Genomic DNA, 24,024 nt, shown 5'->3' on the forward strand with positions numbered 1-24,024 from the left:
TTTTTTACAGAGGGTACTTAATATGGAATAATGTCTATCACTGGCGTGTCTAGAGTCAAATGGGCCCTGGTGTAAGATGTAAGATTTGCATCAGGGAACCCCCCATCCTGGTATAAATATCCCCCATCCTAGAATATGTCCCTTATCCTGGCCCTATCTTGATATATATCTCCCATCCTGCCATATGTCCCCTGTCCTTCTGTTGGTCTTTAATGTATAGAAAAAAAACATTATACTCTCCAGGGGTGCACATAGAAGTCATGGGGCACCATAGCAGAAGTATAATGCACTCCCCATTGTCCTCCATATAGTATAATGCACCCCCTATAGCCTTACAAATAGTATAATGCACCCCCCATAGTCTTCCATATAGTATAAAGCACTAAAGCACTCCCCATAGTCCTCCAAATAGTATAATGCACTTTTCATAGCCCTCTATATAATATAATGCACCCTCCATAATCCCCCATATACAATGGGGAAAATAAGTATTTTATACACTGCTGATTTTGCAATTTTCCCACCTACAAAGAATGGAGAAGTCTGTAATTTTATTGCAGGTACAGTTCAACTTTGAGAGACAGAATCTTTAAAAAAAAAACAGAAAATCACATTGTATGATTTTTACATAACTAATTTGCATTTTATTGCATGAAATAAGTATGTGATACAAAAGAAAAACAGAACTTAATATTTGGCACAGAAACCTTTGTTTGCAATTACAGAGGTCAGACGTTTCTTGTAGTTCTTGACCAACTTTGTACACACTGCAGCAGAGATTTTGGTCCACTCCTCGATGCAGATCTTCTCCAGATTATTCAGGCTTCGAGACTGTCGCTGGGCAACATTGAGTTTCAGCTCCCTCCAGAGGTTTTCTATTAGGTTCAGGTCTGGAAATTGGCTATGCCACTACAGGACCTTGAAATGCCTCTTACGGAGGCACTCCTTAGTTGCACTGGCTGTGTGTTTTGGGTCATTATCATGCTGGAAAACCCAGCAAAGACCCATCTTCAATGCTCTTACTGAGGGAAGGAGTTTGTTTGCCAAAATCTCTCGATACATGACTATCAATCCTCCCTTCAATATGGTGCAGTCAACCTGTCCCCTTTGCAGAAAAGAACCCCCAAAGCTTGATGCTTCTCCCACCATGCTTCTTGTTTTGGATGGTGTTCTTGGGGTTGTACTCATCCTTCTTCCTCCAAACATGGTGAGGGAAGTTGATACCAAAAATTTCTATTTTGGAGTCAACTGACCACATGAACTTTTCTTATGCCTCCTCTGGATCACCCAGATGGTCATTGGAGAGCTTCAAATGGGTGTGGACATGTGCTAGCGTGAGCAGGAGGAACTGGCGTCCTCTTCAGGATTTTAATCCATGACTAGTAGTGTGTTACTAACGGTAATGTTTCAGACTGTGGTCCCGGCTCTCTTCAGGTCATTGACCAAGTTCTCCCAAGTAGTTCTGGGCTGATTCCTGACCTTTCTCAGAATCATCCTTACCCCATGAGGCGAGACCTTGCATGGAGCCCCAGACAGAGGAAGATTGACAGTCATCTTCAGTTTCTTCCATTTTCTAATTGCGCCAACAGTTGTTGCTTTCTCAACCAGATGCATGTCTATGGTCCTGTAACCCATCCCAGCCTTGTACAGGTCTACAATTTTGTCCCTGGTGTCCTTAGACAGCTCTTTGGTCTTGGGCATGGTGGAGAGGTTGGATTGTGATTGATTGAGTGTGTGGACAGATGTATTTTATACAGGTAATGAGTTCAAACACGTGTAAATAATACAGATAATGAGTGCCGAGTAGGAGAGCTTCTTAAAGAAAAACTAACAGGTCTGTGAGAGACAGAATTATTGCTGGTTGGTAGTTGATCAAATACTTATTTCATGCAATAAAATGCAATTTAATTATTTAAAAATCATACAATGAAATTTTGAGGTTTTTATTTTTAGATTCTGTCTTTCACAGTTGAAGTGTACATACAATAAAAATGACAGACCTCTCCATTTTTTGTAGGTGGTAAAACTTGCAAAATTGGCAGTGTATTAAATACTTATTTTCCCCACTGTATAATGCACAGCGCTGAGTCCTCTATATAGCATAATGCACCGCCCATAGTCCTCCATATTGTATAATGCACAGTTTATAGTAATCCATGTAGTAGATTATGTAGCAGCATTTTGCTCTGGTGATTTTATTTCAACAGCTTAATCTGGGGCTTTAGTGTAGATGGAGGTAATAATGAACAGTTACAGATATCAGTCAATTTCAAAACAAAATCTTCAAGACACTGTTAAAAAGCTGAGTGTAAAGAGGATTTTCACTTTTCAGCTTGATATTGACCCTGAGCGTATCTCTAAATCAACAAAAGAATGGCTTTGCCAGAAGAAGATCAAAAGTTTTGAAATGGCTAAGCCATAGTTTATACCTGAATACAATTGAAAATCTGTGGATTGAACAATTTTTAAGATACAATCTATATATATAATCGTCTTATCCCGTCTGTCTGTCTGTCTGTCTTTCTGTCTGTCTGTCTGTCTGTCCTGGAAATCCCGCATCGCTCATTGGTCCGGCAGCGGCCAATCAGCATCGCGGGATTTCTGAAAAAAGATGGCGGCCGTTAGCGGTTCATCTGCGGGACGGAGAAGCAGCCAGGAGATGACCGGCACGAGGCGCTCATCTCCCGGCCGGTAGCAGCAGAAGGACCTCGACCGCTGGCACCGCTGACCTCCATGCGGAAGGGAGGACTGGGGAGCGGCACTGCGGGTCTGGATACTTCTGCTGCGAGCGGCCGCTCATATCCCAGCTGCTCGCAGCGGAAGTAGCCGCACAGGCAGCGGCGCTGACATCCATGCGGCTAGCGTGTCAAGGGAGGACCAATCAGTGACCAATCAGTGATCTTTGCGCGAAAGTTAAACACCGCTCTGTTGATTGGTCGCGGCCGCTGCCCACGACCAATCACCGATTTGGGCGCCACATTTAAATAGCGGCCGCGACCAATCACCGATCTTGGCGCCACATTTAAACACTGCTGTGCTGATTGGTCGCGGACGCTGCCCGCGACTAATCAGCGATTTTGGCACCACATTTAAACACTGCTGTGCTGATTGGTCGCGGATGCTGCCCGCAACCAATCATCAATCTTACCGACACATTTAAACACTGCTGTGCTGATTGGGCGCGGACGCCAGCCGCGACCAATCAGCGATTTTGGCGCAAAATTTAAACAACGCTCTGCTAATTGGTCGCTGCTGGCAGCTGCGACCAATCAGCGAGATTGGTGCCAAATTTAAACAACGCTCTGCTGATTGGTCGCGGCTGCCAGCCGCGACCGTTCAGTGAGACTGGCGCCAAATTTAAACAACGCTCTGCTGATTGGGCGCGGACTCCAGCCGCGACCATTCAGCTAGATTGGCGCCAAATTAAAACAATGCTATGTTGATTGATCGCGGACGCCAGCCGCGACCGATCAGCGAGATTGGCGACAAAATTAAACAACGCTCTGCTGATTGGTCGCCGACGCCAGCCGCGACCAATCAATGAGATTGGCTCAAAATTTAAACAACGCTTTGCTGATTGGTCGCCGACGCCAGCCGCGACCAATCAGCGAGATTGGCGCCAAATTTAAACATTGCTCTGCTGATTGGTCGCAGACGCCAGCCGCGACTAATCAGCGAGATTGGTGCCAAATTTAAACAACGCTCTGCTGATTGGTCGCGGCTGCCAGCCGCGACCGTTCAGCGAGACTGGCGCCAAATTTAAACTACGCTCTGCTGATAGGGCGCGGCTGCCAGCCGCGACCAATCAGAGAGATTGGCGCAAAATTTAAACAACGCTCTGCTGATTGGTTGCGGACTCCTGCCGCGACCATTCAGCTCGATTGCCACCAAATTAAAACAATGCTATGCTGATTGATCGCGGATACCAGCCGCAACCAATCAGTGAGATTGGCGCCAAATTTAAACAACGCTCTGCTGATTGGTCGCAGCCGCCAGCCGCGACTAATCAGCGAGATTGGTGCCAAATTTAAACAACGCTCTGCTGATTGGTCGCGGCTGCCAGCCGCGACCAATCAGAGAGATTGGCGCAAAATTTAAACAACGCTCTGCTGATTGGTTGCGGACTCCTGCCGCGACCATTCAGCTAGATTGCCGCCAAATTAAAACAATGCTATGCTGACTGATCGCGGATGCCAGCCGCAACCAATCAGCGAGATTGGCGCCAAAATTAAACAACGCTCTGCTGATTGGTCGCCGACGCCAGCCGCGACCAATCAGCGAGATTGGCGCAAAATTTAAACAACGCTCTGCTGATTGGGTGCGGCTGCCAGCCGCGACCAATCAGTGAGATTGGCGCCAAATGTAAACAACACTTTGCTGATTGGTCGCGGACTCCAGCCGCGACCATTCAGCGAGATTGGCGCCAAATTTATACAACGTTCTGCTGATTGATCGCGGACGCCAGCCGTGACCATTCAGCGAGATTGGCGCCAAATTTAAACAATTCTCTGCTGATTGGTTGAGGGCGCCAGCCGACCGCGACCAATCAGCGAGATTGGCGCCAAATGTAAACAACCATCTGCTGATTGGTCGCGGCTGCCAGCCGCGAACAATCAGCGAGATTTGCGCCAAATTTAAACAACGCTCTGCTGATTGGTCGCGGACTCCAGCCGCGACCATTCAGCGAGATTGCCGCCAAATTAAAACAACGCTATGCTGATTGATCGCGGACGCCAGCCGTGACCAATCAGCGAGATTGGCGCCAAAATTAAACAACGCTCTGCTGATTGGTCGTGGACTCCAGCCGCGACCATTCAGCGAAATTGGCGCCAAATTTAAACAACGCTCTGCTGATTGATCGCGGACGCCAGCCGCGACCAATCAGCGAGATTGGCGCCAAATTTAAACAACGCTCTGCTGATTGGTTGTGGCCGCCAGCCGACCACGACCAATCAGCGAGATTGGTGCCAAATTTAAACAACGCTCTGCTGATTGGTCGAGGATGCCAGCTGACCGCGACCAATCAGCGAGATTGGCGCCAAATTTAAACAACGCTCTGATCTCCCGACGGCAAGTGTGAACGGAGGACCGAGGAGCGGCGCCGCCGGTCGGGATGCTTCTGCTGCGAGCAGCCGCTCATCTCCCAGCTGCTCGCAGCGGAAGTACCCGCACAGGCAGCGCCGCTCCCCTGCCATTAATCAGCGATATGGGCGGCAAATTTTAACCCCGTTCTGATGATTGGTCGTGGTCGCCGGCCGCGACCAATCAGCATGATTGGCGCCAAATTTAAACCCCACTCTGCTGATTGGTCGCGACCGCCGTGCACGACCAATCAGCGATTTTGGCGACAAATTTAAACAACGCTCTGATGATTGGTCGCGACCGCCGGCCGTAACCAATCAGCATTATTGGCGCCAAATTTAAACCCCGCTCTGCTGATTGGTCGCATTCGCTGCCCGCGACCAATCATCATTATTGGCGCCAAATTTAAACCCCGCTCTGCTGATTAGTCGCGACCACCGGCCGTGACCAATCTGCGATATAGCCGCCAAATTTTAACACCGCTTTGGTGATTGGTCACGGTTACCGGCCTCGACCAATCAGCGATTTTGGAGCCAAATTTAAACACCGCTCTGCTGATTGCGCCTTGTCGGCCGCATACATATTCTAGAATACCCGATGCATTAGAATCGGGCCACCATCTAGTTTTTAATATATGCTTTGAAAGTTATATGTTAGGCATTCCTCTCAACAACGTGGGTTAAGTGTAAAAAAAATAAATATACAGTATCTCAGAGGGACAAGTTGAATAAAGAATAGTCTTGATCGAGCACTAAAATGCTCGGGTGCTCGAAGCTCGGGCCGAGCTCGCCGTGATACTCGGGTGCTCGATTCGAGCAACGAGCCCAATGTTAGTCTATGGGAGACCCAAGCATTTTTGGCGCGGTACCCCTGGCAGTCTTTTAAAAGCCTAACAAGTGCCCAAAACGATAGTGACAGTGCTCAAATGACATGGGGACAGAATGGGGATCGCCCTAGGAAGAATTTCTGATGCCCAGGTCACTGCTGTCAACAACATGGTCAGAGGTATTAAGCCACATTTAAGGGCTCACAATAAAACGTTCAAAAACGAAACTGAAACTGCTTTCCTGTGAAATATGTTAAGGAACTTCCTTTCCAGGTTAAAGACTTGTGTATAAGGTAAAATAAATAACCCCCCCAAAAAATACTCCTCCACACCTTGGGCTATGTTAACAAGTAAGATCACATAGTCTTGATTCCATGAAAAAAGGGAATAATTATACCGGGTAACACAAAAAACCCTTTTGTCTATTTATCTTAAAAGGTAATCTTTAATAGTCATACTTGACACATATAACATACAACAAGTGCCCATAAAGTGCCCTTAAAAAGTGACCTAGTGCAGGTAGAACTGTTCATTTAGCATGATTATTTTTATGATTGTTTTTTCTTTTTACACAACTTATTGCTGACGACGATAGTCTTCCACTACTGGATATATAATTTATAGGTGTGAACTTGGACAAAAACAGCCTATACACAACAAGTCACTTAACTTAAAAACAGCAGGAGAAGGTTGTTGTAGATGGGGCTTATGAATACATATCTATTATTTTCCAAGCTACATCAATATATCACATATATATATCAAGGGTGCAACCTTATACCTGTAGTCCTTAATCAAATATATTCACATATTCCAGTGTAATATTTCTATAGTTAGCAATACTAATCCCACTCACAGTTTGCATTTATGTGGTAAACTGATACTCCATTCCAAATACTTTTTCATGATAATCTCATGATCAAAAAATAGGACTTATCTTATATAAGTATTAAGGTTGCCCCATCATTCCTCCAAACTCCTCGACGCATTTCCCCGTTATTTGATGGTTCATCAGGAGAAGATCATCCTGCAGAGAGCTACACTGTGTGATTCCATCCCCTTTCTTATATATGTTTACCACGTGAAATCTGATTGAAACCACTTCCATAATCCAGAGTCAGAGCCTCATTCACAATCATTATACTTCTCTGTCTTCTCTCTCTACTGCGGATGCCCCAATCTTTATTCAGACACTAGAGGTCCCCATTGTCTACTGCACATGTCTGCAAGTCTCATTTGCAGTCAATTTTATCCTCTGTCTCTTATCTCCACTGCGCATGCGTTAGTCGCGATTCAGACACTAGAGGTCTCTGTCCGCTCTTCCCTCCGGAGCCCTGAACTCATCACCTCCCATCTACCAGGATGCTAACGTCATCTCACTGTCAGGAAGTCTTCTGCAACTGCATTACCCATGCTTTCATGGTTTAACACTTACATCAGGTAGTGCAGCCCTTTCCAGGGTCCAGGCTTTAAGGATACTATTGCACATATGTCAAATCTCTCCTAGTGCTTCACATATAAAACATATCATGCTCTGTTTTGCTTATGTAATCCATATATATTGTGGCTGTCTATAGGGTCATTCATCAATAAAAAGCTGCCCCTAGTAAATCATTTACGTGGCAAAATGTCCTTCAAACATAGGTAATCCTATACCCCATATCAGGGACTAGGTTATACCGTCAACTATTTTTCCTAAGGGGAATGTCATATATGTCATATTCATATAGGATTATTTTTCTGATATTAGATAAACATAGTCATAATTTTATATTCAGGCCATAAAGCAGGTTGATAAACCATGGGCTATAGAATCAAATAAAACAGCAGAAATTCTGCTGTTCATTGAGTCCCACCGGAGTGAGGGTATTCAATCTGTATATCCATTGGCACTCTTTTTGTAAGAGTAGCCTATCCCAATTTCCCCCTCGTGGATTTTTCCTTATTACTTCCACTACACAGAAAGATAAAGATTTGGGGTCATTTTGATGGCACTCTCTTACATGGCACGCTAGGGCGGTATCTCTCTTATGTTGTATATCCCCCAGATGTTCCCTAATACGTCTTCGCAGTTCTTTCTTTGTTTTACCAACCCTCCGATTTGCAGTTAGCGAAATCTCTCATATAGAAAATCTTTTTACTCATCGATCCCACAAAGCGTTTACCGGGTACAACCCATGGGCAGAACTTGAAACTTCCACATCTATAGGTCCCACATACTTTCCGATCTAGCCACGTTCCCTGACGTGCTGGTTGTTTATACATAGAGTGAACCAGCCTATCTCTGATCGATCGTCCTTTCCTATATGTAATCTTTGGATGTGTAGGCACACATCCCTTGAGGTGTGGATCAGCCATTAAGATCCCCCAGTGACTTTAAAGAATATTATACAGCTCATTGGATCTAGTGTCAAAGATGCCTATGATTCTCATCGGTCCCTTTTCACCCCCCCCCCATTTTTTGGGTAACGTATGTCTATTTTGATTTTTTTGCAAATGTAAAGGCACTATCCAGTACTCTTTTTGGGTAACCCCTTTCCATAAAGCGAGATTTTAATTCCTGCGATTGTGTCAAAAAATCCCTATCATCTGAGCAATTGCGTCTGATGCGCAAGAATTGCCCTTTAGGGATACCCCTTCTCAGGGGGGGCAGGTGATAACTTTCCCATTTAAGGAGGCCATTGGCTGCCGTGGGTTTCCTGTGGGTTCGAGTTGTGATGGACCCTTCCTGATTTTTTCTGATGACTATATCTAGAAAAGTAATCTCATATCTTTTAATTTCTGATGTAAATTTCATCCCTATATCATTGATATTAAGACAATTCATAAAGTCACCAAATTCCTTCATAGACCCAGACCAAAAAATCAAGACGTCGTCAATAAAATGTGACCACATCACTATATACGGAAACCACCAATTATGTTGGACCTATAGATGTGGAAGTTGCAAGTTTTGCCCATGGGTTGTACCCGGTAAACACTTTGTGGGATCGATGAGTAAAAAGATTTTCTATATGAGAGATTTCGCTAACTGCAAATCGGAGGGGGTGATATACATGGCTACTTGCCTTTGCCCCCGCAATTACATTGGTAAAACAAAGAGAGAACTGTGAAGACGTATTGGGGAACATCTGGGGGATATAAAACATAAGAGAGATACCCCCTCTGGGAACTCCTTCAAGATTGTTGGAAGACCATTTCCGGTGACTACCTCTTGAAGCTCATCAAGTGAATGCCAAGAGTGTGCAAAGCAGTCATCAAAGCAAAAGGTGGCTTCTCTGAAGAACCAAGAATATAAGACATATTTTCAGTTGTTTCTCACTTTTTTGTTAAGTATATAATTCCACATGTGTTAATTCATAGTTTTGATGCCTTCAGTGTGAATGTACAATTTTCATAGTCATGAAAATACAGAAAAATCTTTAAATGAGAAGGTGTGTCCAAACTTTTTGTCTTTACTGTATATATGTGATATATTGATGTAGCTTGGGAAATAATAGATATGTATTCATAAGCCCCATCTTCAACAACCTTCTCCTGCTGTTTTTAAGTTTAGTGACTTGCTGTGTATAGGCTGTTTTTGTCCAAGTTCACACCTAAAAATTATATATCCAGTAGTGGAAGACTATCGTCGTCAGCAATAAGGTGTGTAAAAAGAAAAAACAATCATAAAAATAATCATGATAAATGAACAGTTCTACCTGCACTCGGTCACTTTTTATGGGCACTTTATGGGCACTTGTTGTATGTTATATGTGTCAAGTATGACTATTAAAGATTACCTTTTAAGATAAATAGACAAAAGGGTTTTTTGTGTTAGCCGTTATGTTAACAAGTAGCATTTTTTATGCGTTTTTGCACCTTTGTATTGCTTTCAACCGTGATAAATGCATTCACCGGGCAATGTCACTTTAACATTTTGCAACCTTATCTGGCTTTGTGCTGTGTGACACATGCATACAGTGCTGAAAAGACATGGGAACAGCATGCGGAAGACCCCTGGAAACATCTCTGACACCCAGGTCACTGCCTAAAAGTGTGCCCATCAGAAGTCATCCTTGCCGCATCAAAAGATGCAGACTTGCAACTATCCCCGTGCAAGTTCTTGTCCGAGGGCACTGATCAATTGTACCTCCCCATTCCTTGCAATGCAAGCGCAAGTATGCAGCCTGCCAGCCACTCACCCCCAGGCAGAAATACCATACTGCTTGCTTGCACTTGAAATTGGGCCTTTTAGTCATGTGGAGGCAGAATCTGCCACCACGTCAAGGCTGCGTTGGCGGCCTGGAATCCATACTCGGTCCCCAGCCGCCCCATGGCCGGGTGTCCACACATGGTCCCCAGCCGCCTGGGGGCAGCCGGGTGTCCATAAACGGTCACCAGCCTCCTGGGGGCAGCCGGGTGTCCATAAACGGTCCACAGCCGCCCCTATTTCTGCTGTCAGCTTCCCCCCACACACTTTTCTTAGCTCGGCCTGCTTTAGGGCAGCATTGGACGAGACCACCAGAGAACCAGACTTCTCTGGTGAGCCCTGGCTTCTCCATCAGGGGAGTTGAGAGTGCCAAGGTGAGGACCATGATGATTATGATACAAGTTAGCATCTGCTTTGTTTTCTTGGAATGCAAGCGCATGTATGTAGTAGCGGGTAGGTCTGAGGTGGTCAGCATTTTGGCGCATATCCTACCTCCTCCGAGGATTGCTGGATGTTTTCCTACTACTATCCCAGTTCTATGACTCCTGTTAAAACAAAGCTTCAGGTGATAAATGATGGATGAAGTAGTGGCAAAAGAGAAAGAGGAGGAGGAACAGGGACCATTCACATCAATATCAGGCCAGTCAACCACATATGTCTTGTAGGATATGTTTCTGTAACAAAAGGAGCAGTTCGGCTACACAGTTATAGGGCATACAGTGAGTGCAATGCCTACTAAAAATTTTGAGGCACTCCAATGCCCGATGGAAATGACATGGAGGTCAGAGGGCCTTAACTAAACTGTTTTTTCCATTTATACCAACTGGGTCTCCTGTACACTGTTAGCATAAGCAGTGAATGGAAGGCTTTCCAAAAATTAGGAGGAACTTGCAATGCCCCTTACAAGAGCCATGCAGTACAGAATATTACAAACATAAGTCCAATTAATGGGGAGTGGGTTTCCCATAGTTTTTGCTTATGCCTTCCAAGCAAAAGCTTAAAAAAAATAGGAGGAAATGCCGTGCCCGTTCGAAGACTCGTGGAGGTCCCAGTAGCTTAACAAGACGTTTCTAATAACCCCTAACAAGAGACGTGGAGGTCAGAGTGGTATAACAAGACGCTTTTAATGCCCCTCAGAAGAGACATGGAGGTCAGAGTGGTATAACAAGACGCTTTTAATGCCCCTTACAAGTGACCTGGAGGTTAGAGTGGTAAAACAAGACGCTTTAAATGCCCCTCAGAAGAGACGTGGAGGTCAGAGTGGTATAACAAGATGCTTTTAATGCCCCTCAGAAGAGACGTGGAGGTCAGAGTGGTATAACAAGATGCTTTTAATGCCCCTTACAAGAGACATGGAGGTCAGAGTGGTATAACAAGACGCTTTTAATGCCCCTTACAAGAGTCATACAGTACAGCATCTTAAATATATTATTCCCATTATTGGGGAGTGGGTCTCACACAGTCTTTGCTTATGGCTTCCAAGCAAAAGCTGACAAAAATTAGGACTGACCAACTTGCAATGCACCTTGCAAGAGCCATGCAGTACAGCATATTACAAACATAAGTCCCATTATTGGGTAGCGGGTCTCCCATAATATTTGCTTATGCCTTCCAAACAAAAGCTTCCAAAAATTAGGATGGAGCAACTTGCAATGCCCCTTACAAGAGCCAAGCAGTACAGCATATTACAAACATAAGTCCCATTATTGGGGAGTGGGTCTCCCATAGTATTTGATCATGCCTTCCAAGCAAAAGCTTCCGAAAATTAGGACGGACCAACTTGCAATGCCCCTTACAAGAGCCATGCAGTACAGCACATTACAAACATAAGTCCCATTATTTGGGAGTGGGTCTCCCATAGTATTTGCTTATGTCTTCCAAGCAAAAGCTTAAAAAAATTAGGAGGAAATGGAGTGCCCGTTCGAAGACTCGTGGAGGTCCCAGTAGCTTAACAAGACGGTTTTAATGCCCCTTACAAGAGACGTGGAGGTCAGAGTGGTATAACAAGATTCTTTTAATGCCCCTCAGACGAGACGTGGAGGTCAGAGTGGTATAACAAGATGCTTTTAATGCCCCTCAGAAGAGACGTGGAGGTCAGAGTGGTATAACAAGACGCTTTTAATGCCCCTTACAAGAGACGTGGAGGTCAGAGTGGTATAACAAGACGCTTTTAATGCCCCTCAGAAGAGACGTGGAGGTCAGAGTGGCATAACAAGACGCTTTTATATGCCTCTCAGAAGAGACGTGGAGATCAGAGTGGTATAACAAGACGCTTTTAATGCCCCTTAGAAGAGACGTGGAGGTCAGAGTGGTATAACAAGACGCTTTTAATGCCCCTCAGAAGAGACGTGGAGGTCAGAGTGGTATAACAAGATGCTTTTAATGCCCCTTACAAGAGACGTGGAGGTCAGAGTGGTATAACAAGATGCTTTTATTGCCCCTTACAAGAGCCATACAGTACAGCATCTAAAAAATATTACTCCCATTATTGGGGAGTTGGTCTCCACACAGTCTTTGCTTATGCCTTCCAAGCAAAAGATTCAAAAAATTAGGAGGAAATGCAGTGCCCGTTCAAAGACTCATGGAGATCTCAGTAGCTTAACAAGATGGTTTTAATGCCCCTTACAAGAGATGTGGAGGTCAGAGTGGTATAACAAGATGGTTTCAATTCCCCACAGAAGAGACGTGGAGGTCAGAGTGGTATAACAAGATGCTTTTAATGCCCTTCAGAAGAGACATGGAGGTCAGAGTGGAACAGCAAGACGCTTTTAATGCCCCTCAGAAGAGATGAGGAGGTCAGAGTGGTATAACAAGATGCTTTTAATGCCCCTTACAAGAGACGTTGATATCAGAGTGGTATAACAAGATGTTTTTAATGCCCCTCAGAAGAGACGTGGAGGTCAGAGTGGTATAACAAGATGCTTTTAATGCCCCTTACAGGAGACGTGGAGGTCAGAGTGGTATAACAAGACGCTTTTAATTCCCCTCAGAAGAGACGCGGAGGTCAAAGTGGTATAACAAGACACTTTTAATTCCCCTTCCAAGAGACGTGGAGGTCAGAGTGGTATAACAAGATGCTTTAAATGCCCCTCAGATGAGACGTGGAGGTCAGAGTGGTATAACAAGATGCTTTTAATGCCCCTTACAAGAGATGTTTGTGGAGGTCAGAGTGGTATAACAAGACGCTTTTAATGCCCCTCAGAAGAGACGTGGAGGTCAGAGTGGTATAACAAGATGATTTTAATGCCCCTCAGAAGAGACATGGAGGTCAGAGTTGTATAACAATATGCTTTTAATGCCCCTTACAAGAGACGTGGAGGACAGAGTGTTATAACAATACGCTTTTAATGCCCCTTACAAGAGCCATACAGTACAGCATCTTAAAAATATTATTCCCATTATTGGGGAGTGGGTCTCCCATAGTCTTTGCTTATGCCTTCCAAACAAAAGCTGACAAAAATAAGGACGGAGGAATTTTCAATAATGGCAACACGGACCACGGTCACCCTGGTGGTATTTTTTTAAATGTTCTGCAGCAAGGGCCTTCTGGTACTGGCCCATTTTTGTAGACCTCTCCACCTCAGGAATAAGAGAGTGAAAGTTGTCCTTGTAGCGGGGGTCTACAAGTGTCACCAACCAGTAATGACTGTCACCCAACATTTTGACAACGCGAGGGTCACGGTTAAGGCAGCGTAACATAAAGTCAGCCATGCATGCTAGACTGGTAACGGGCAAGATTTCTGAGTCCTCACCAAGATGACGACTGACCATGCTCTCCTCCTCCTTCTCCCCCCTGTCCTCAGGCCACCCACGCTGAACAGACGGTATGACACTTGTACAGGTACTACCATCTACAGCGCATGATAACAGCTCCTGTACTTCCTCCTTCTCCTCCTCCTCCTCCTCTCCCTCATTGTCCCCCAATGCACGTTGGGATGAGATGAGGCTGGGCTGTGTGTAATCGCCCACTACGGCTTCTTGATCCATCTTATCATACTCTGGCTGCCATATCTCCTCTTCAATTCTCTGCAGAGAGTGTTGCAAAAGACAGACAAGTGGGATGCTGACACTAATGATGGTATCATCGCCACTCACCATCTTTGTGGCCTCCTCAAAGTTTGTCAGGATGGTACATATGTCAAACATCTAGGTCCACTCATGACGTCTTATGTGTGGAGTCTGACCTGAATATCGACGGCCTTGTTGCAGCTCGTACTCCACAACTGCTCTCTTCTGCTCACAAATCCTTTGCAACATGTGGAGGGTAGAGCTCAAACGTGTGGGGACATCACCCACCAGTCTGTGTGCCCGATGCTGCAAATGCTGCTGCAACACAGCAAGGGCGGCGGAAGCTGTAGCCGACTTGCGAAAATGAGCTGACAGGCGGCGAACTTTCACGAGAAGATCTGGCAACTCGGGTACGATTTACGAAGCCGCTAAACCATGAGGTTAAGCACATGAGCCAGGCATGGTACGTGTGTGATCTGGCCTTGCCTCAGAGCCGCCACCAGGTTACGGCCATTGTCACACATGACCATGCCTGGATGTAGGTTCAGCGGTCTCAGCCACAGATCTGCCTGCTCTTTCACAGCTGTCCACAACTCACAAGCAGTGTGAGGTTTATCACCTAAGCTTATGAGTTTCAGCACAGCCTGTTGCTGCTTCGCGGAAGCAGTACTGCAGTGCTTACACCATGTAACTGATGTGGTGATATCTGAGATGGAGGCTGAACATGTGGAGGAGGAGGATGATGCCCTGGAGCTGTACACTGTGGGGGCAACTCTGACTGACATAGGGCTCGCAATCCTCGGTGTGGGGATTATGTGTTCCGTCCCAAGGTCCGACTGGGTCCCGGCTTCCACTATGTTTACCCAGTGTGCCGTCAGGGAGGTAACTGCGCTGTTGATGGCATGGCAGATGTATTGGGACACGTGCTTGTGTAGTGCGGGGATGGCACACCATTCAAATTAGTGTCAGCTGGGGACCGAGTATCGAGGGACGGCAGACCGCCATAAGGTTGTGGAAATATTCCGTCTCCACCAGCCTAAAAGGCAGAATTTCCAATGCAAGCAGTCGTGAAATGTGCGAATTTAGGACTGTGGCCTGTGGGGCGTTAGCTGCGAATTCCCGCTTTCGTTCAAAGGTCTGGGATATGGACAATTGAACGCTGCGGTGGGACGTGGACAAGGACGTTGATGCTGTTTCTTGAGAAACTGCCATAACAAGTGAAGACTGAAAGGAGGGGGCATCTTTAAATGCAGTATGGACAGAGGATTGCCTTGCACACACAACAGGGTGTTCTATTGCAGGCACAACAATGGAAGAAGCAGTGCTGACACCCGCTGACACTGGTCGTGGACCTTGGGGTTCGCCCCACAAAGTTGGGTGCTTTGCTGCCATGTGCCTGATCATGCTGGTGGTGGTCAGGCTGGTAGTTTTGTCACCCCTGCTGATGCTGGCATGGCAGGTGGTACAAATGGCCTTTTTGGGGTTAACTGCAGAGTCTTTAAAAAAATTCCAGACTATGGAAGACCTACCGCTTGTACTGGCAACGTACCTCATGTTGGTGTTACGGGGAACGGTTGCCCGCCTTCTGTCTGCGGCCACCACACTGCTTCTTCCTGCCTATTGGGGTACTCTGCCTCCCTCCCCCTGTGTGCTGCTGGCCTCACTCTGCATGTCCTCCTGCCACATTGGGTCAGTTACTAGATCATCCACCACCTCCTCCACTTCCACTTGCGCACCACGATGCTCCTCCTCATTTCCTGGCAATTGTGCCTCGTCATCGTCCACCTCTTGTGACAAATTGCCCGCGTCGACTTCCTGTGGCCGTGGCTGTTCAAATATTTGGGCATCGCTACATGGGATCTCCTCTTACACCACTTCAAGATTAGAAGGCGAGGGGCACAAATATGGAAATGGACCAGTGAACAGCTCTTCAGAGTGTCCAAGTGTGGGATCAATTGCTGTCTGACGACACTCGCCATGGTGGGAGGAAGGAGCATCAGGGTGAGGAGGAGTATGCGGTCGAGATTCACGGCTCCAAAGAGTTGACCATGTGAAAGACAGACCGGAGGTGGTGGTGCCCAGGTAACTGGAAGTATTATCTGCTATCCAATTAATAACCTGTTCACACTGATCAGTTCGCAATACTGGTGTTGTTCTTTGCTTCCCTAGTAATTCGGTCAAGAAGTGGGAGCGAGAAGATGTGGCTGTTGGTTGTGGCACATTTTCACCTTGGCCACGGCCCCGTCCTCTGCACGCACCATCACCAGAACGTCCAGTTCCTTGTCCCTTGCCACGCGCCTTGCCCATTGTAAAGTAAGTAAAATAGCTTACACTCGCACTATCAATGGAAAAAGGGTAATAAAAAGTAGATCAGAACCGTGGAAGAGGAAAACTACAGTTTTATTTCTCTAGCCTACCCCCGACTCTTTTAAACAATCAGAACAATCATGGAGAAACTATTACTGTTTTTCCTTACGGAAAAAATACCAAAACCTGAATAACAGAGATTTTTTACCGTGGAATGGCAAAACCACAGTTATTGTTGACTGGTGTATACCAGATTTTTTTAAATAAATAGATTTGCGGCTGAACAGTGAGCGACACATTAAAACTGTTTTTTTTTAGATACCAAAGGCCCAAAGCTGGATACTACACAGATTTTACCCATTGAACTGCAAAACCACACTGGGATTTGTCAGGCGTACACCAGACTATTTTCAACAGATATATTTTGGTGTCAGAACACTCAGGAGACACTACTGTTTTTTTTTACTGCAAAAAAAATGCAAAAAGCAGGATAATAGAGATTTTTTTACCGTGGAACAGCAAAACCACAGTTTTAATTTACTAGTGTATACCAGACTTTTTAAAATATATAGATTTGCGGCTGAAAAGTGAGCGACACACTCAAACTGTTTTTTTTTTAAATACCAAAGGCCCAAAACTGGATACTACACAGATTTTACCCGTTGAACTGCAAAACCACACTGGGATTTGTCAGGCGTACACCAGACTATTTTCAACAGATATATTTTTGTGTCAGAACACTCACGAGACACTACTGTTTTTTTTTTACTGCAAAAAATGCAAAAAGCAGGATAATAGAGATTTTTTACCATGGAACAGCAAAACCACAGTTTTAATTTACTGGTTTATACCAGACTTTTTAAACTATATAGATTTGCGGGTGAACAGTGAGCGACACACTCAAACTGTTTTTATTTTAGATACCAAAGGCCCCAAACTGGATACTACACAGATTTTACCCGTTGAACTGCAAAACCACACTTCTGTTTCTGTGGCCAATACCAGACTCTTTTCAACAGATATATTTGTGTCTGAAAAATCAGAGACACACTAACTATTTTGCAGCAAATATCTCTCCCTAGCTCAGCAGCGCTGTCCCTACACTGTCTGATCTGGAGCGTCTGTGTCCAAGATGGCGGCACCCGGTTTTAAATACTCGAGGTGACGCTGTGCGGCCAGCCAATCACTGTAATGCCCACAAACAACATGGCTGTGGCATTACAGTGACTGTCTGGCAATCCCTGCATGTTCATTGGCTCTGTAAAGAGTGCCAATCATGCAGGGCGGAGACCTGAGCTCCCGCCCGATTAACCCGGAAATGCTCGGTGCTCGCCGAACATCCCAAGTAGCATGATGGTCGGGCAAGTACTGAGCAGTGTTGAGCATGCTCGCTCAACACTAATAAAGAATCATTTACCATAGTGGCAGTATATTTCCCTAATAAACATGGAGGTTGGTCAACCTCTCTTTGGGTAGTGAGTCTTCGTAGAATTTCCATTACATTTAGACCCAGTAGCTGGAGCCATTGGTTGTTGAGGGAGGTTGCTGATATCATTCTCTTTGCATGGCATCAATGAGGATCTTTTATTTATCTATGGTTAGTAGAATGTATCATATTCATCTGCATTACCTATACCACAAAATTCTACTTGTATTGCAAAATAGTTAATTTTGTACAGTTCAATATTACAATATACTGTTGTAATATTACATAATATTATTATATTTCATTACACATTCCCCCGACACATACACGCTTTGTTGAAAATTTTGTTTATTGAACTTTTTACTCACACATTCATTTCTCACATCATACACCTTATACTTGTTAACTTTTGACTCTTGTTTTCAAGAACTCTATAAAAACACATCTGTTTTCACTTTTTTTTATTTTTATATATCACTTGTTTTATTTAAAGTACAGTAGTTTAGTATACACATACTTTTTTAATTGCGTATTTGCACACGTCTTGTTTGTTTTGTTTCTGTTCATGGTAGTCTTGTCTCTGCAGCATTACTATTGGTTTACATTAACCGTAATAATAACAACTTTGCAATTGTACCCATTTCAGGATTTATTATTGATCCTCTTTGCTGTGGAAATGTACACGTAAGAAACCATGATGCTCTTTCTTAGTTCTTCATGTAACTCTCCCAAATCTCAGATATTCACATTGTCTTTTGCTCTATGGGATCTTATGGGATTAAGGGATATATGTGGATATCATATTAATGTGCTCATCTGCATCTCTCCTCTCCCAATGTCCGCTCAGATGAGAGAATATTCCTGGAAGTAAACTTTAAAACCTTTAAGATAACCTGCCAGCATATGGCATTTACCTCCAACTATAGTTTTACTCTACCGTGAATATAACAATTCTACCCACCCATGTTAATAAGCAAGGGTTTTTAAATGTAAAAAATAAAAATACCATGAAGAATCATTTCAGAGAATTTTTTGCATCTTTAATGTGACCCAAATCCATTGAAAAAAAAGCAAAAGTCACGGTTCATAAACAGCTTACAAAACATCAAAGGGATCTAATTTTTGAAAGTTATCAGTCAGGAGAAGGGTAAAAAAAAAACTCCAAAGCCTTAGATTATACCATGGAACACTGTGAAGACTGCAATCAAGAAGTGGCTTAAATTTAGCTCAAAGAAAATTGGTCCAGGAGATTGCCAAGAGACTAATAGCAACATTAAAGAAGCTGCAATATTTTCTGGAAAGTACAGATTGTGTGCTGCATATGAAAACAATGTCCAGTATTCTTCTTATGTTTGGCCTGTTGGTTAGGGTGACAGGATGAAAGCCTTTTCATAAAAAGAAAAATATCCAAACCTGGCTATGTTTTGCCAAAATGTTAATTCCAAAAGATATGTTTGGTACATTGAAAACCCTGCACATCACCAAAAAAACACTGTACAAACAGTGAAGCATGGTGAAGGAAGCATAATGCTTTGTTGTTGATTTTCAGCAGTTGGAAATGTGGTGGAGGAAATTATGAACAGTTCCAAATATTAGTTAATATTGCAACAAAATCTTCAGAACTCTACTAAAAAGTTGAAGCAATTTCACCTTTTGGAATGACAATGACAATAAGCATGTCTCCAAATCAACAAAAGAACAGCTTTACCAAAAGAAGATCAAAAGTTTTGGAATTGCACAACCAGAGCCCAGACCTGAATCCAAATGAAAATCTGCAACTTCACTTGAAGAGGGATGTGAACAGGAGATGCCCTTACAAAATGACAGATTTGGATGGCCACTGCATGTAATAGTGGGCACAGACTGCCAATTCGTGAAGTGTCATGCTAATAGACTCTTACTCCAAAAGATTGAATGCAGTCATAAAGTCAAATTATACTTAAAGTATTAATGTGATGGTGTGTATAAAGATTATACCACATTAAGTTCAAAGTACTATATAGTAACAGTTTCTTTCATTTTTGCTGAAAGGTTTCTTTTAACTTTTGCCCTATCTTATCTGTTTCTATACTGCACTTTGTTAAGTAAAATGCTTTAGGCTAAGCGCCCAAGATGCAGAATGCTCTGGATTTTTTCTGTATCTTGGCAGGAAAACGCATGCAGATTTTACATGTGTTTTTCTGGCCAGGTAGAAGCGTTTGTGAAGCGTTTCCGCATGCATTTCCGCATGTGGGTTGTAAAGCGCTTTTCCAAGCGATTTTATCATCACTTGGAAAAGTGGTGTCTTTTTCAGGTGGCTTCCAACTTGCAATGCATATATTCCATGTTTTGTTCATTCTTTATATTGCTTCAGGTTTCAAAAGCCATGAAATGGTTACAAGAGGTTGCCACCTTGCCATTTTGAAGGTGGTTACACTTGATAACTGCCACTAATAAATATGTAATAAAAAAAGAAGGCGATGACAGCAAAGCCACATCAAAAACAACTAAAGAGTAAGGATGAGTGGACCTGTTGAAATTCGGGTTCTGGTACCCGACCCAAACTATAGTCTAAAGTTTGGTTAGGGTGCCATAACTGTGCCCAATCTTGAACCAGAACTCGAGACCCATTGAAAACAATGGGGACCTAATCTTAGGAGCAGGAAAATTCTCTCTCTCTGTCTCGGCAATGGACTTACTCCGGAACTCCGAACATTGCACCGGACTTCCGGGAGAAGTTAGTGTTTGTAGTTCAGCACCGGATACTAGCTGTCTGGTACGAACCCTAAACTTTTAAGTCCAGGTTCGCTCATCTCTACTAAAGAGGAGACAGAGACAATTCAGGAAAAACACCATCATTTTTCTGAAGTGTATTCACTTCAAAAACACAGTGGGTAAGCCAGAGCCTAGAATCCATAAGACACAATGTGGTGGTCATATCCTAAGAGTGTGATTTAATTGAAAGAAATATTATTTTCTAATAATAATACATTTTTATTTAATGGCTTAGGTAACCTGTTCATTTTGACATCGCTCTTATCACATGTAGGTTTTATTCACACATACCTTTTTAGAATTTATGCAAAAATCCTATGTCTTTTTCACAAATGTTCTTGGTGATTCTTTTATTTATTACTTAATAAATATTATTTTGCACATGTTTTGCTCCAGGTAATTTTAAGACTAAATTCCCATAATGAGTAAGTAGTGCATTGTTGATGCTGTGTATTTTTGCTGTGCCAGTTTCAGCAAAGTGTATGGGATTTATACAAATCTGCCCACTGTGCTTTCTTTTGTGCAGCTTAAACTAAATTTTAAAATTTGCTGCAATTTCTCTTGCAGTAAATATACTTATTATTTGCAATTTTTCCCCATAAATTTGAATGGGAAGAGGAAAGTCATCAGGTAAAAAACCTATATGTATTTTCATTGCAATTCCACATTCCAGCATTTTTATCAAAGTTAAAAAAAAAATGAAAAACATGCAGCATGAAACCCACAATGAGCACCAGATAAAATGTCCCTTGGTATGAGTCACAAAATTTGTGCTATAGCAATATGATGCCATATTTAATTGGGTACTAATACTTTGGAACCATCTGCCATACATTTTCTTTACAATGCTGGCGCTATGTAGTTGGCACCAATGGTTCATTAAAAATACAACTGAAAACAGAAAAATGTAACAGAAAAATTAAAATATTATGTCACCTGGTATGTAGTGCTGCTAAAATGGAAAGAAAAAAATACAGCTTTGTCCTCAAAGCCCAAAATATATATTCCTTCAATTTGTGCATCTCAAAACATGTTATTTTATCACAAAAATATGTTAATTTTTTAAAAATAAAAACTACAATCGCTCATATAATTAAATGGAATCTGATCATTGAAGTTTACTACAGCTGTTTCTTTTTTTACAGTTTATTTTCTGAATTTCTGATTGAACGAGCTTAAAATATATTTAGAGTAACGTATAACAAAACTAAACTACTGCAAATAATAGAGATGAATGGATCTGATGAAATTCAAATTTAATTTGCAGCCAATTTAGTCTCCACAAATTGAATGTCCATTATAATAAACTCTAAGGGAACTTGTCATGTCTGATAAAGCTACTAACCTGCAGATATAAAGTTAATCTGTAGGTTAATGTCGTTTTAAAGGTGCCCACCTGCTGTACTGGAAGTGCGGCTTCCTGGAGAAAATGTTTCATTCATGCAGGCATACCCGACCAGCTTCACTCACTGCTCAGTACATAGTGAGTGGTGACTGTAATCACGATCTGGCACTTGGATTGACAGCTAGCTCAACAGTGCATCAGTGAATAGCCGGCTGTCAGTCAAAATGCAGGCATGTGCTTACAGCCAGGAGAAATAAAGTTCATTTTCTCCCAAGTGTCCCACTTTTAGTATCTTCAAAATGGTATGAACCTCTAGATTATGCCTATGACTTCAGGTTAATAGCATTATCAAACATGACAAGTTCCCTTTAAGATGTAGAAAAAAAAATCACAAATACTCACCTCACTGCTCACCTCTACAGCCTATCCCACTGCTTGCTGTCCCCCACCTGATCCATCTTTTTACCACCCTATGTTCTGAAACCACAATCTTTTCACAGTAGGCCGGTATTTGTGGCTGTGATCACACACAGCACCTCTTGCGCATCTGTGTTATAAGTTCTCAGCATTTGTTATGATGTCACAGCCTGACTCAACACCTACATAGGAATGTCTTGGGCCTAGTCTCGGCCAAAAGTCCTATCCTAGGGGGTGTCGTAAGGTTGTGGAGCACATTGCTATGTCTAAATCTGGAAACAAAGATGTTGTAAATATCCTGGGTCTATTTGCGGCCGGAAATCTTAACATAGCATGAAGAAGCCATGGCTTTCAGTGCGTGAAAGATGTAAAAAGAGGTTCCAAGAACCGTATAAGGGACAAAGAGCAGTGGAGGTGGCCAAATAGGTGACTATAAGTGACTGGTAAGGTGAGTATTAGTTTTTTTTTTTGCAACATTTTGCCAGCCCTTTAGAGTTCAGCAAAATGACGTAAAGCTAAAAGTTAATGTTTAATTCACCTTTAGTCCACCACTGAGAAAATTAAAAATTATGAGATTGCCATTCAAATCTATAGGCAATTTGAGGAAGAGCTTAATCCTCCAGGGCAAAAGACCAACCTTTTTTTTTTCTCTTAATATTAAATAGTTAATCTTTGCTTTGTCTATTAAATGAAGATCCTGAATGTGTCACTCTTGTTACATTTTGGAGCTCTGTCACTATACTGTATAAGGTAGCTATTATATTAATCTATACTGTAAAGAAAAAAAGATATAATGATTTATACCCATCCAACAGAGGCCAAATAATGCTTTGGCCTCCATTGAGTAAATTGGGCCTTGTGGATATGTAAGGTCTGTATTCTGGGAAGCATAGGGAGAATTATGCCTACTTTTTAGCTGTGTTCTACATTGCACTCCGTTATTCCCTTATTGTTCTACACAACACTACTTGAATAACGTTGACTTATGCATGCTATGTATTAATTGTGAAACATTATCAAGAATACTTTAGTAGGCCCAATTTTCTTTTTAATGAACTTATAAGTCAAGCTAAAAAGAGAATAGGAACTACCTAAGACTCTGTAATTTCTGAATGGTACAAAAGAAGAAAGCACTGCAGGATGTACTGTAAAAGTGTTGTATTAGATATGAAATAAAACAATGTGCAACACGGAAAACAAAACCATAAAGTTTTATGAACCAGATCGTGACAACTCAATAATGAGATTCCAATTACAAAAAATGAACACCATAAAAATAGAAGAAGATGGTATTAATGTTTATTCCAAAGTAATACTTTGTCAGCAGCATGCTAATCTAAACCACATTTCGTAAAGAGAGATTAAGCTGAGTGCATAAGAAAACATTTTCTTGCAGTTGCATCATTAGTTTTTGGACATATAATCCACTGCGAGCGTATTTACTACAAATACAAGCCTGGCAGGGAGATTTTGTCTCTAAAAGCTGCGCATCCTTTTGTAGTTCACCAAGAGACCAATATACATCAAAGTGTAGAAACCAACCTTGATTAAAGTTATTGGAGCATAAAATCATGGTCATAGCTTTTTATTGTTGTTCACGTTTTTACTGTAATAAATGTATCAAAAAGGTTTTTCTGCAGTTGAGACTTATTAAAGATTAAAAGGCA

The 24,024-nt window shown here is 42.8% G+C and overlaps 1 protein-coding gene across 1 annotated transcript in view; it reads right to left on the reverse strand.

The window, feature by feature from the left end:
• Positions 1-24,024, reverse strand: part of CDH12 (cadherin 12) — a 1,546,793-nt gene that overhangs the window by 554,642 nt on the left and 968,127 nt on the right. The window lies entirely within an intron of this gene.

This window comes from Phyllobates terribilis, unplaced genomic scaffold (assembly GCF_046119375.1).
Source record: "Phyllobates terribilis strain yellow unplaced genomic scaffold, ASM4611937v1 Scaffold_4__5_contigs__length_816908805, whole genome shotgun sequence".
Classification (NCBI taxonomy): Eukaryota; Metazoa; Chordata; class Amphibia; order Anura; family Dendrobatidae; genus Phyllobates; species Phyllobates terribilis.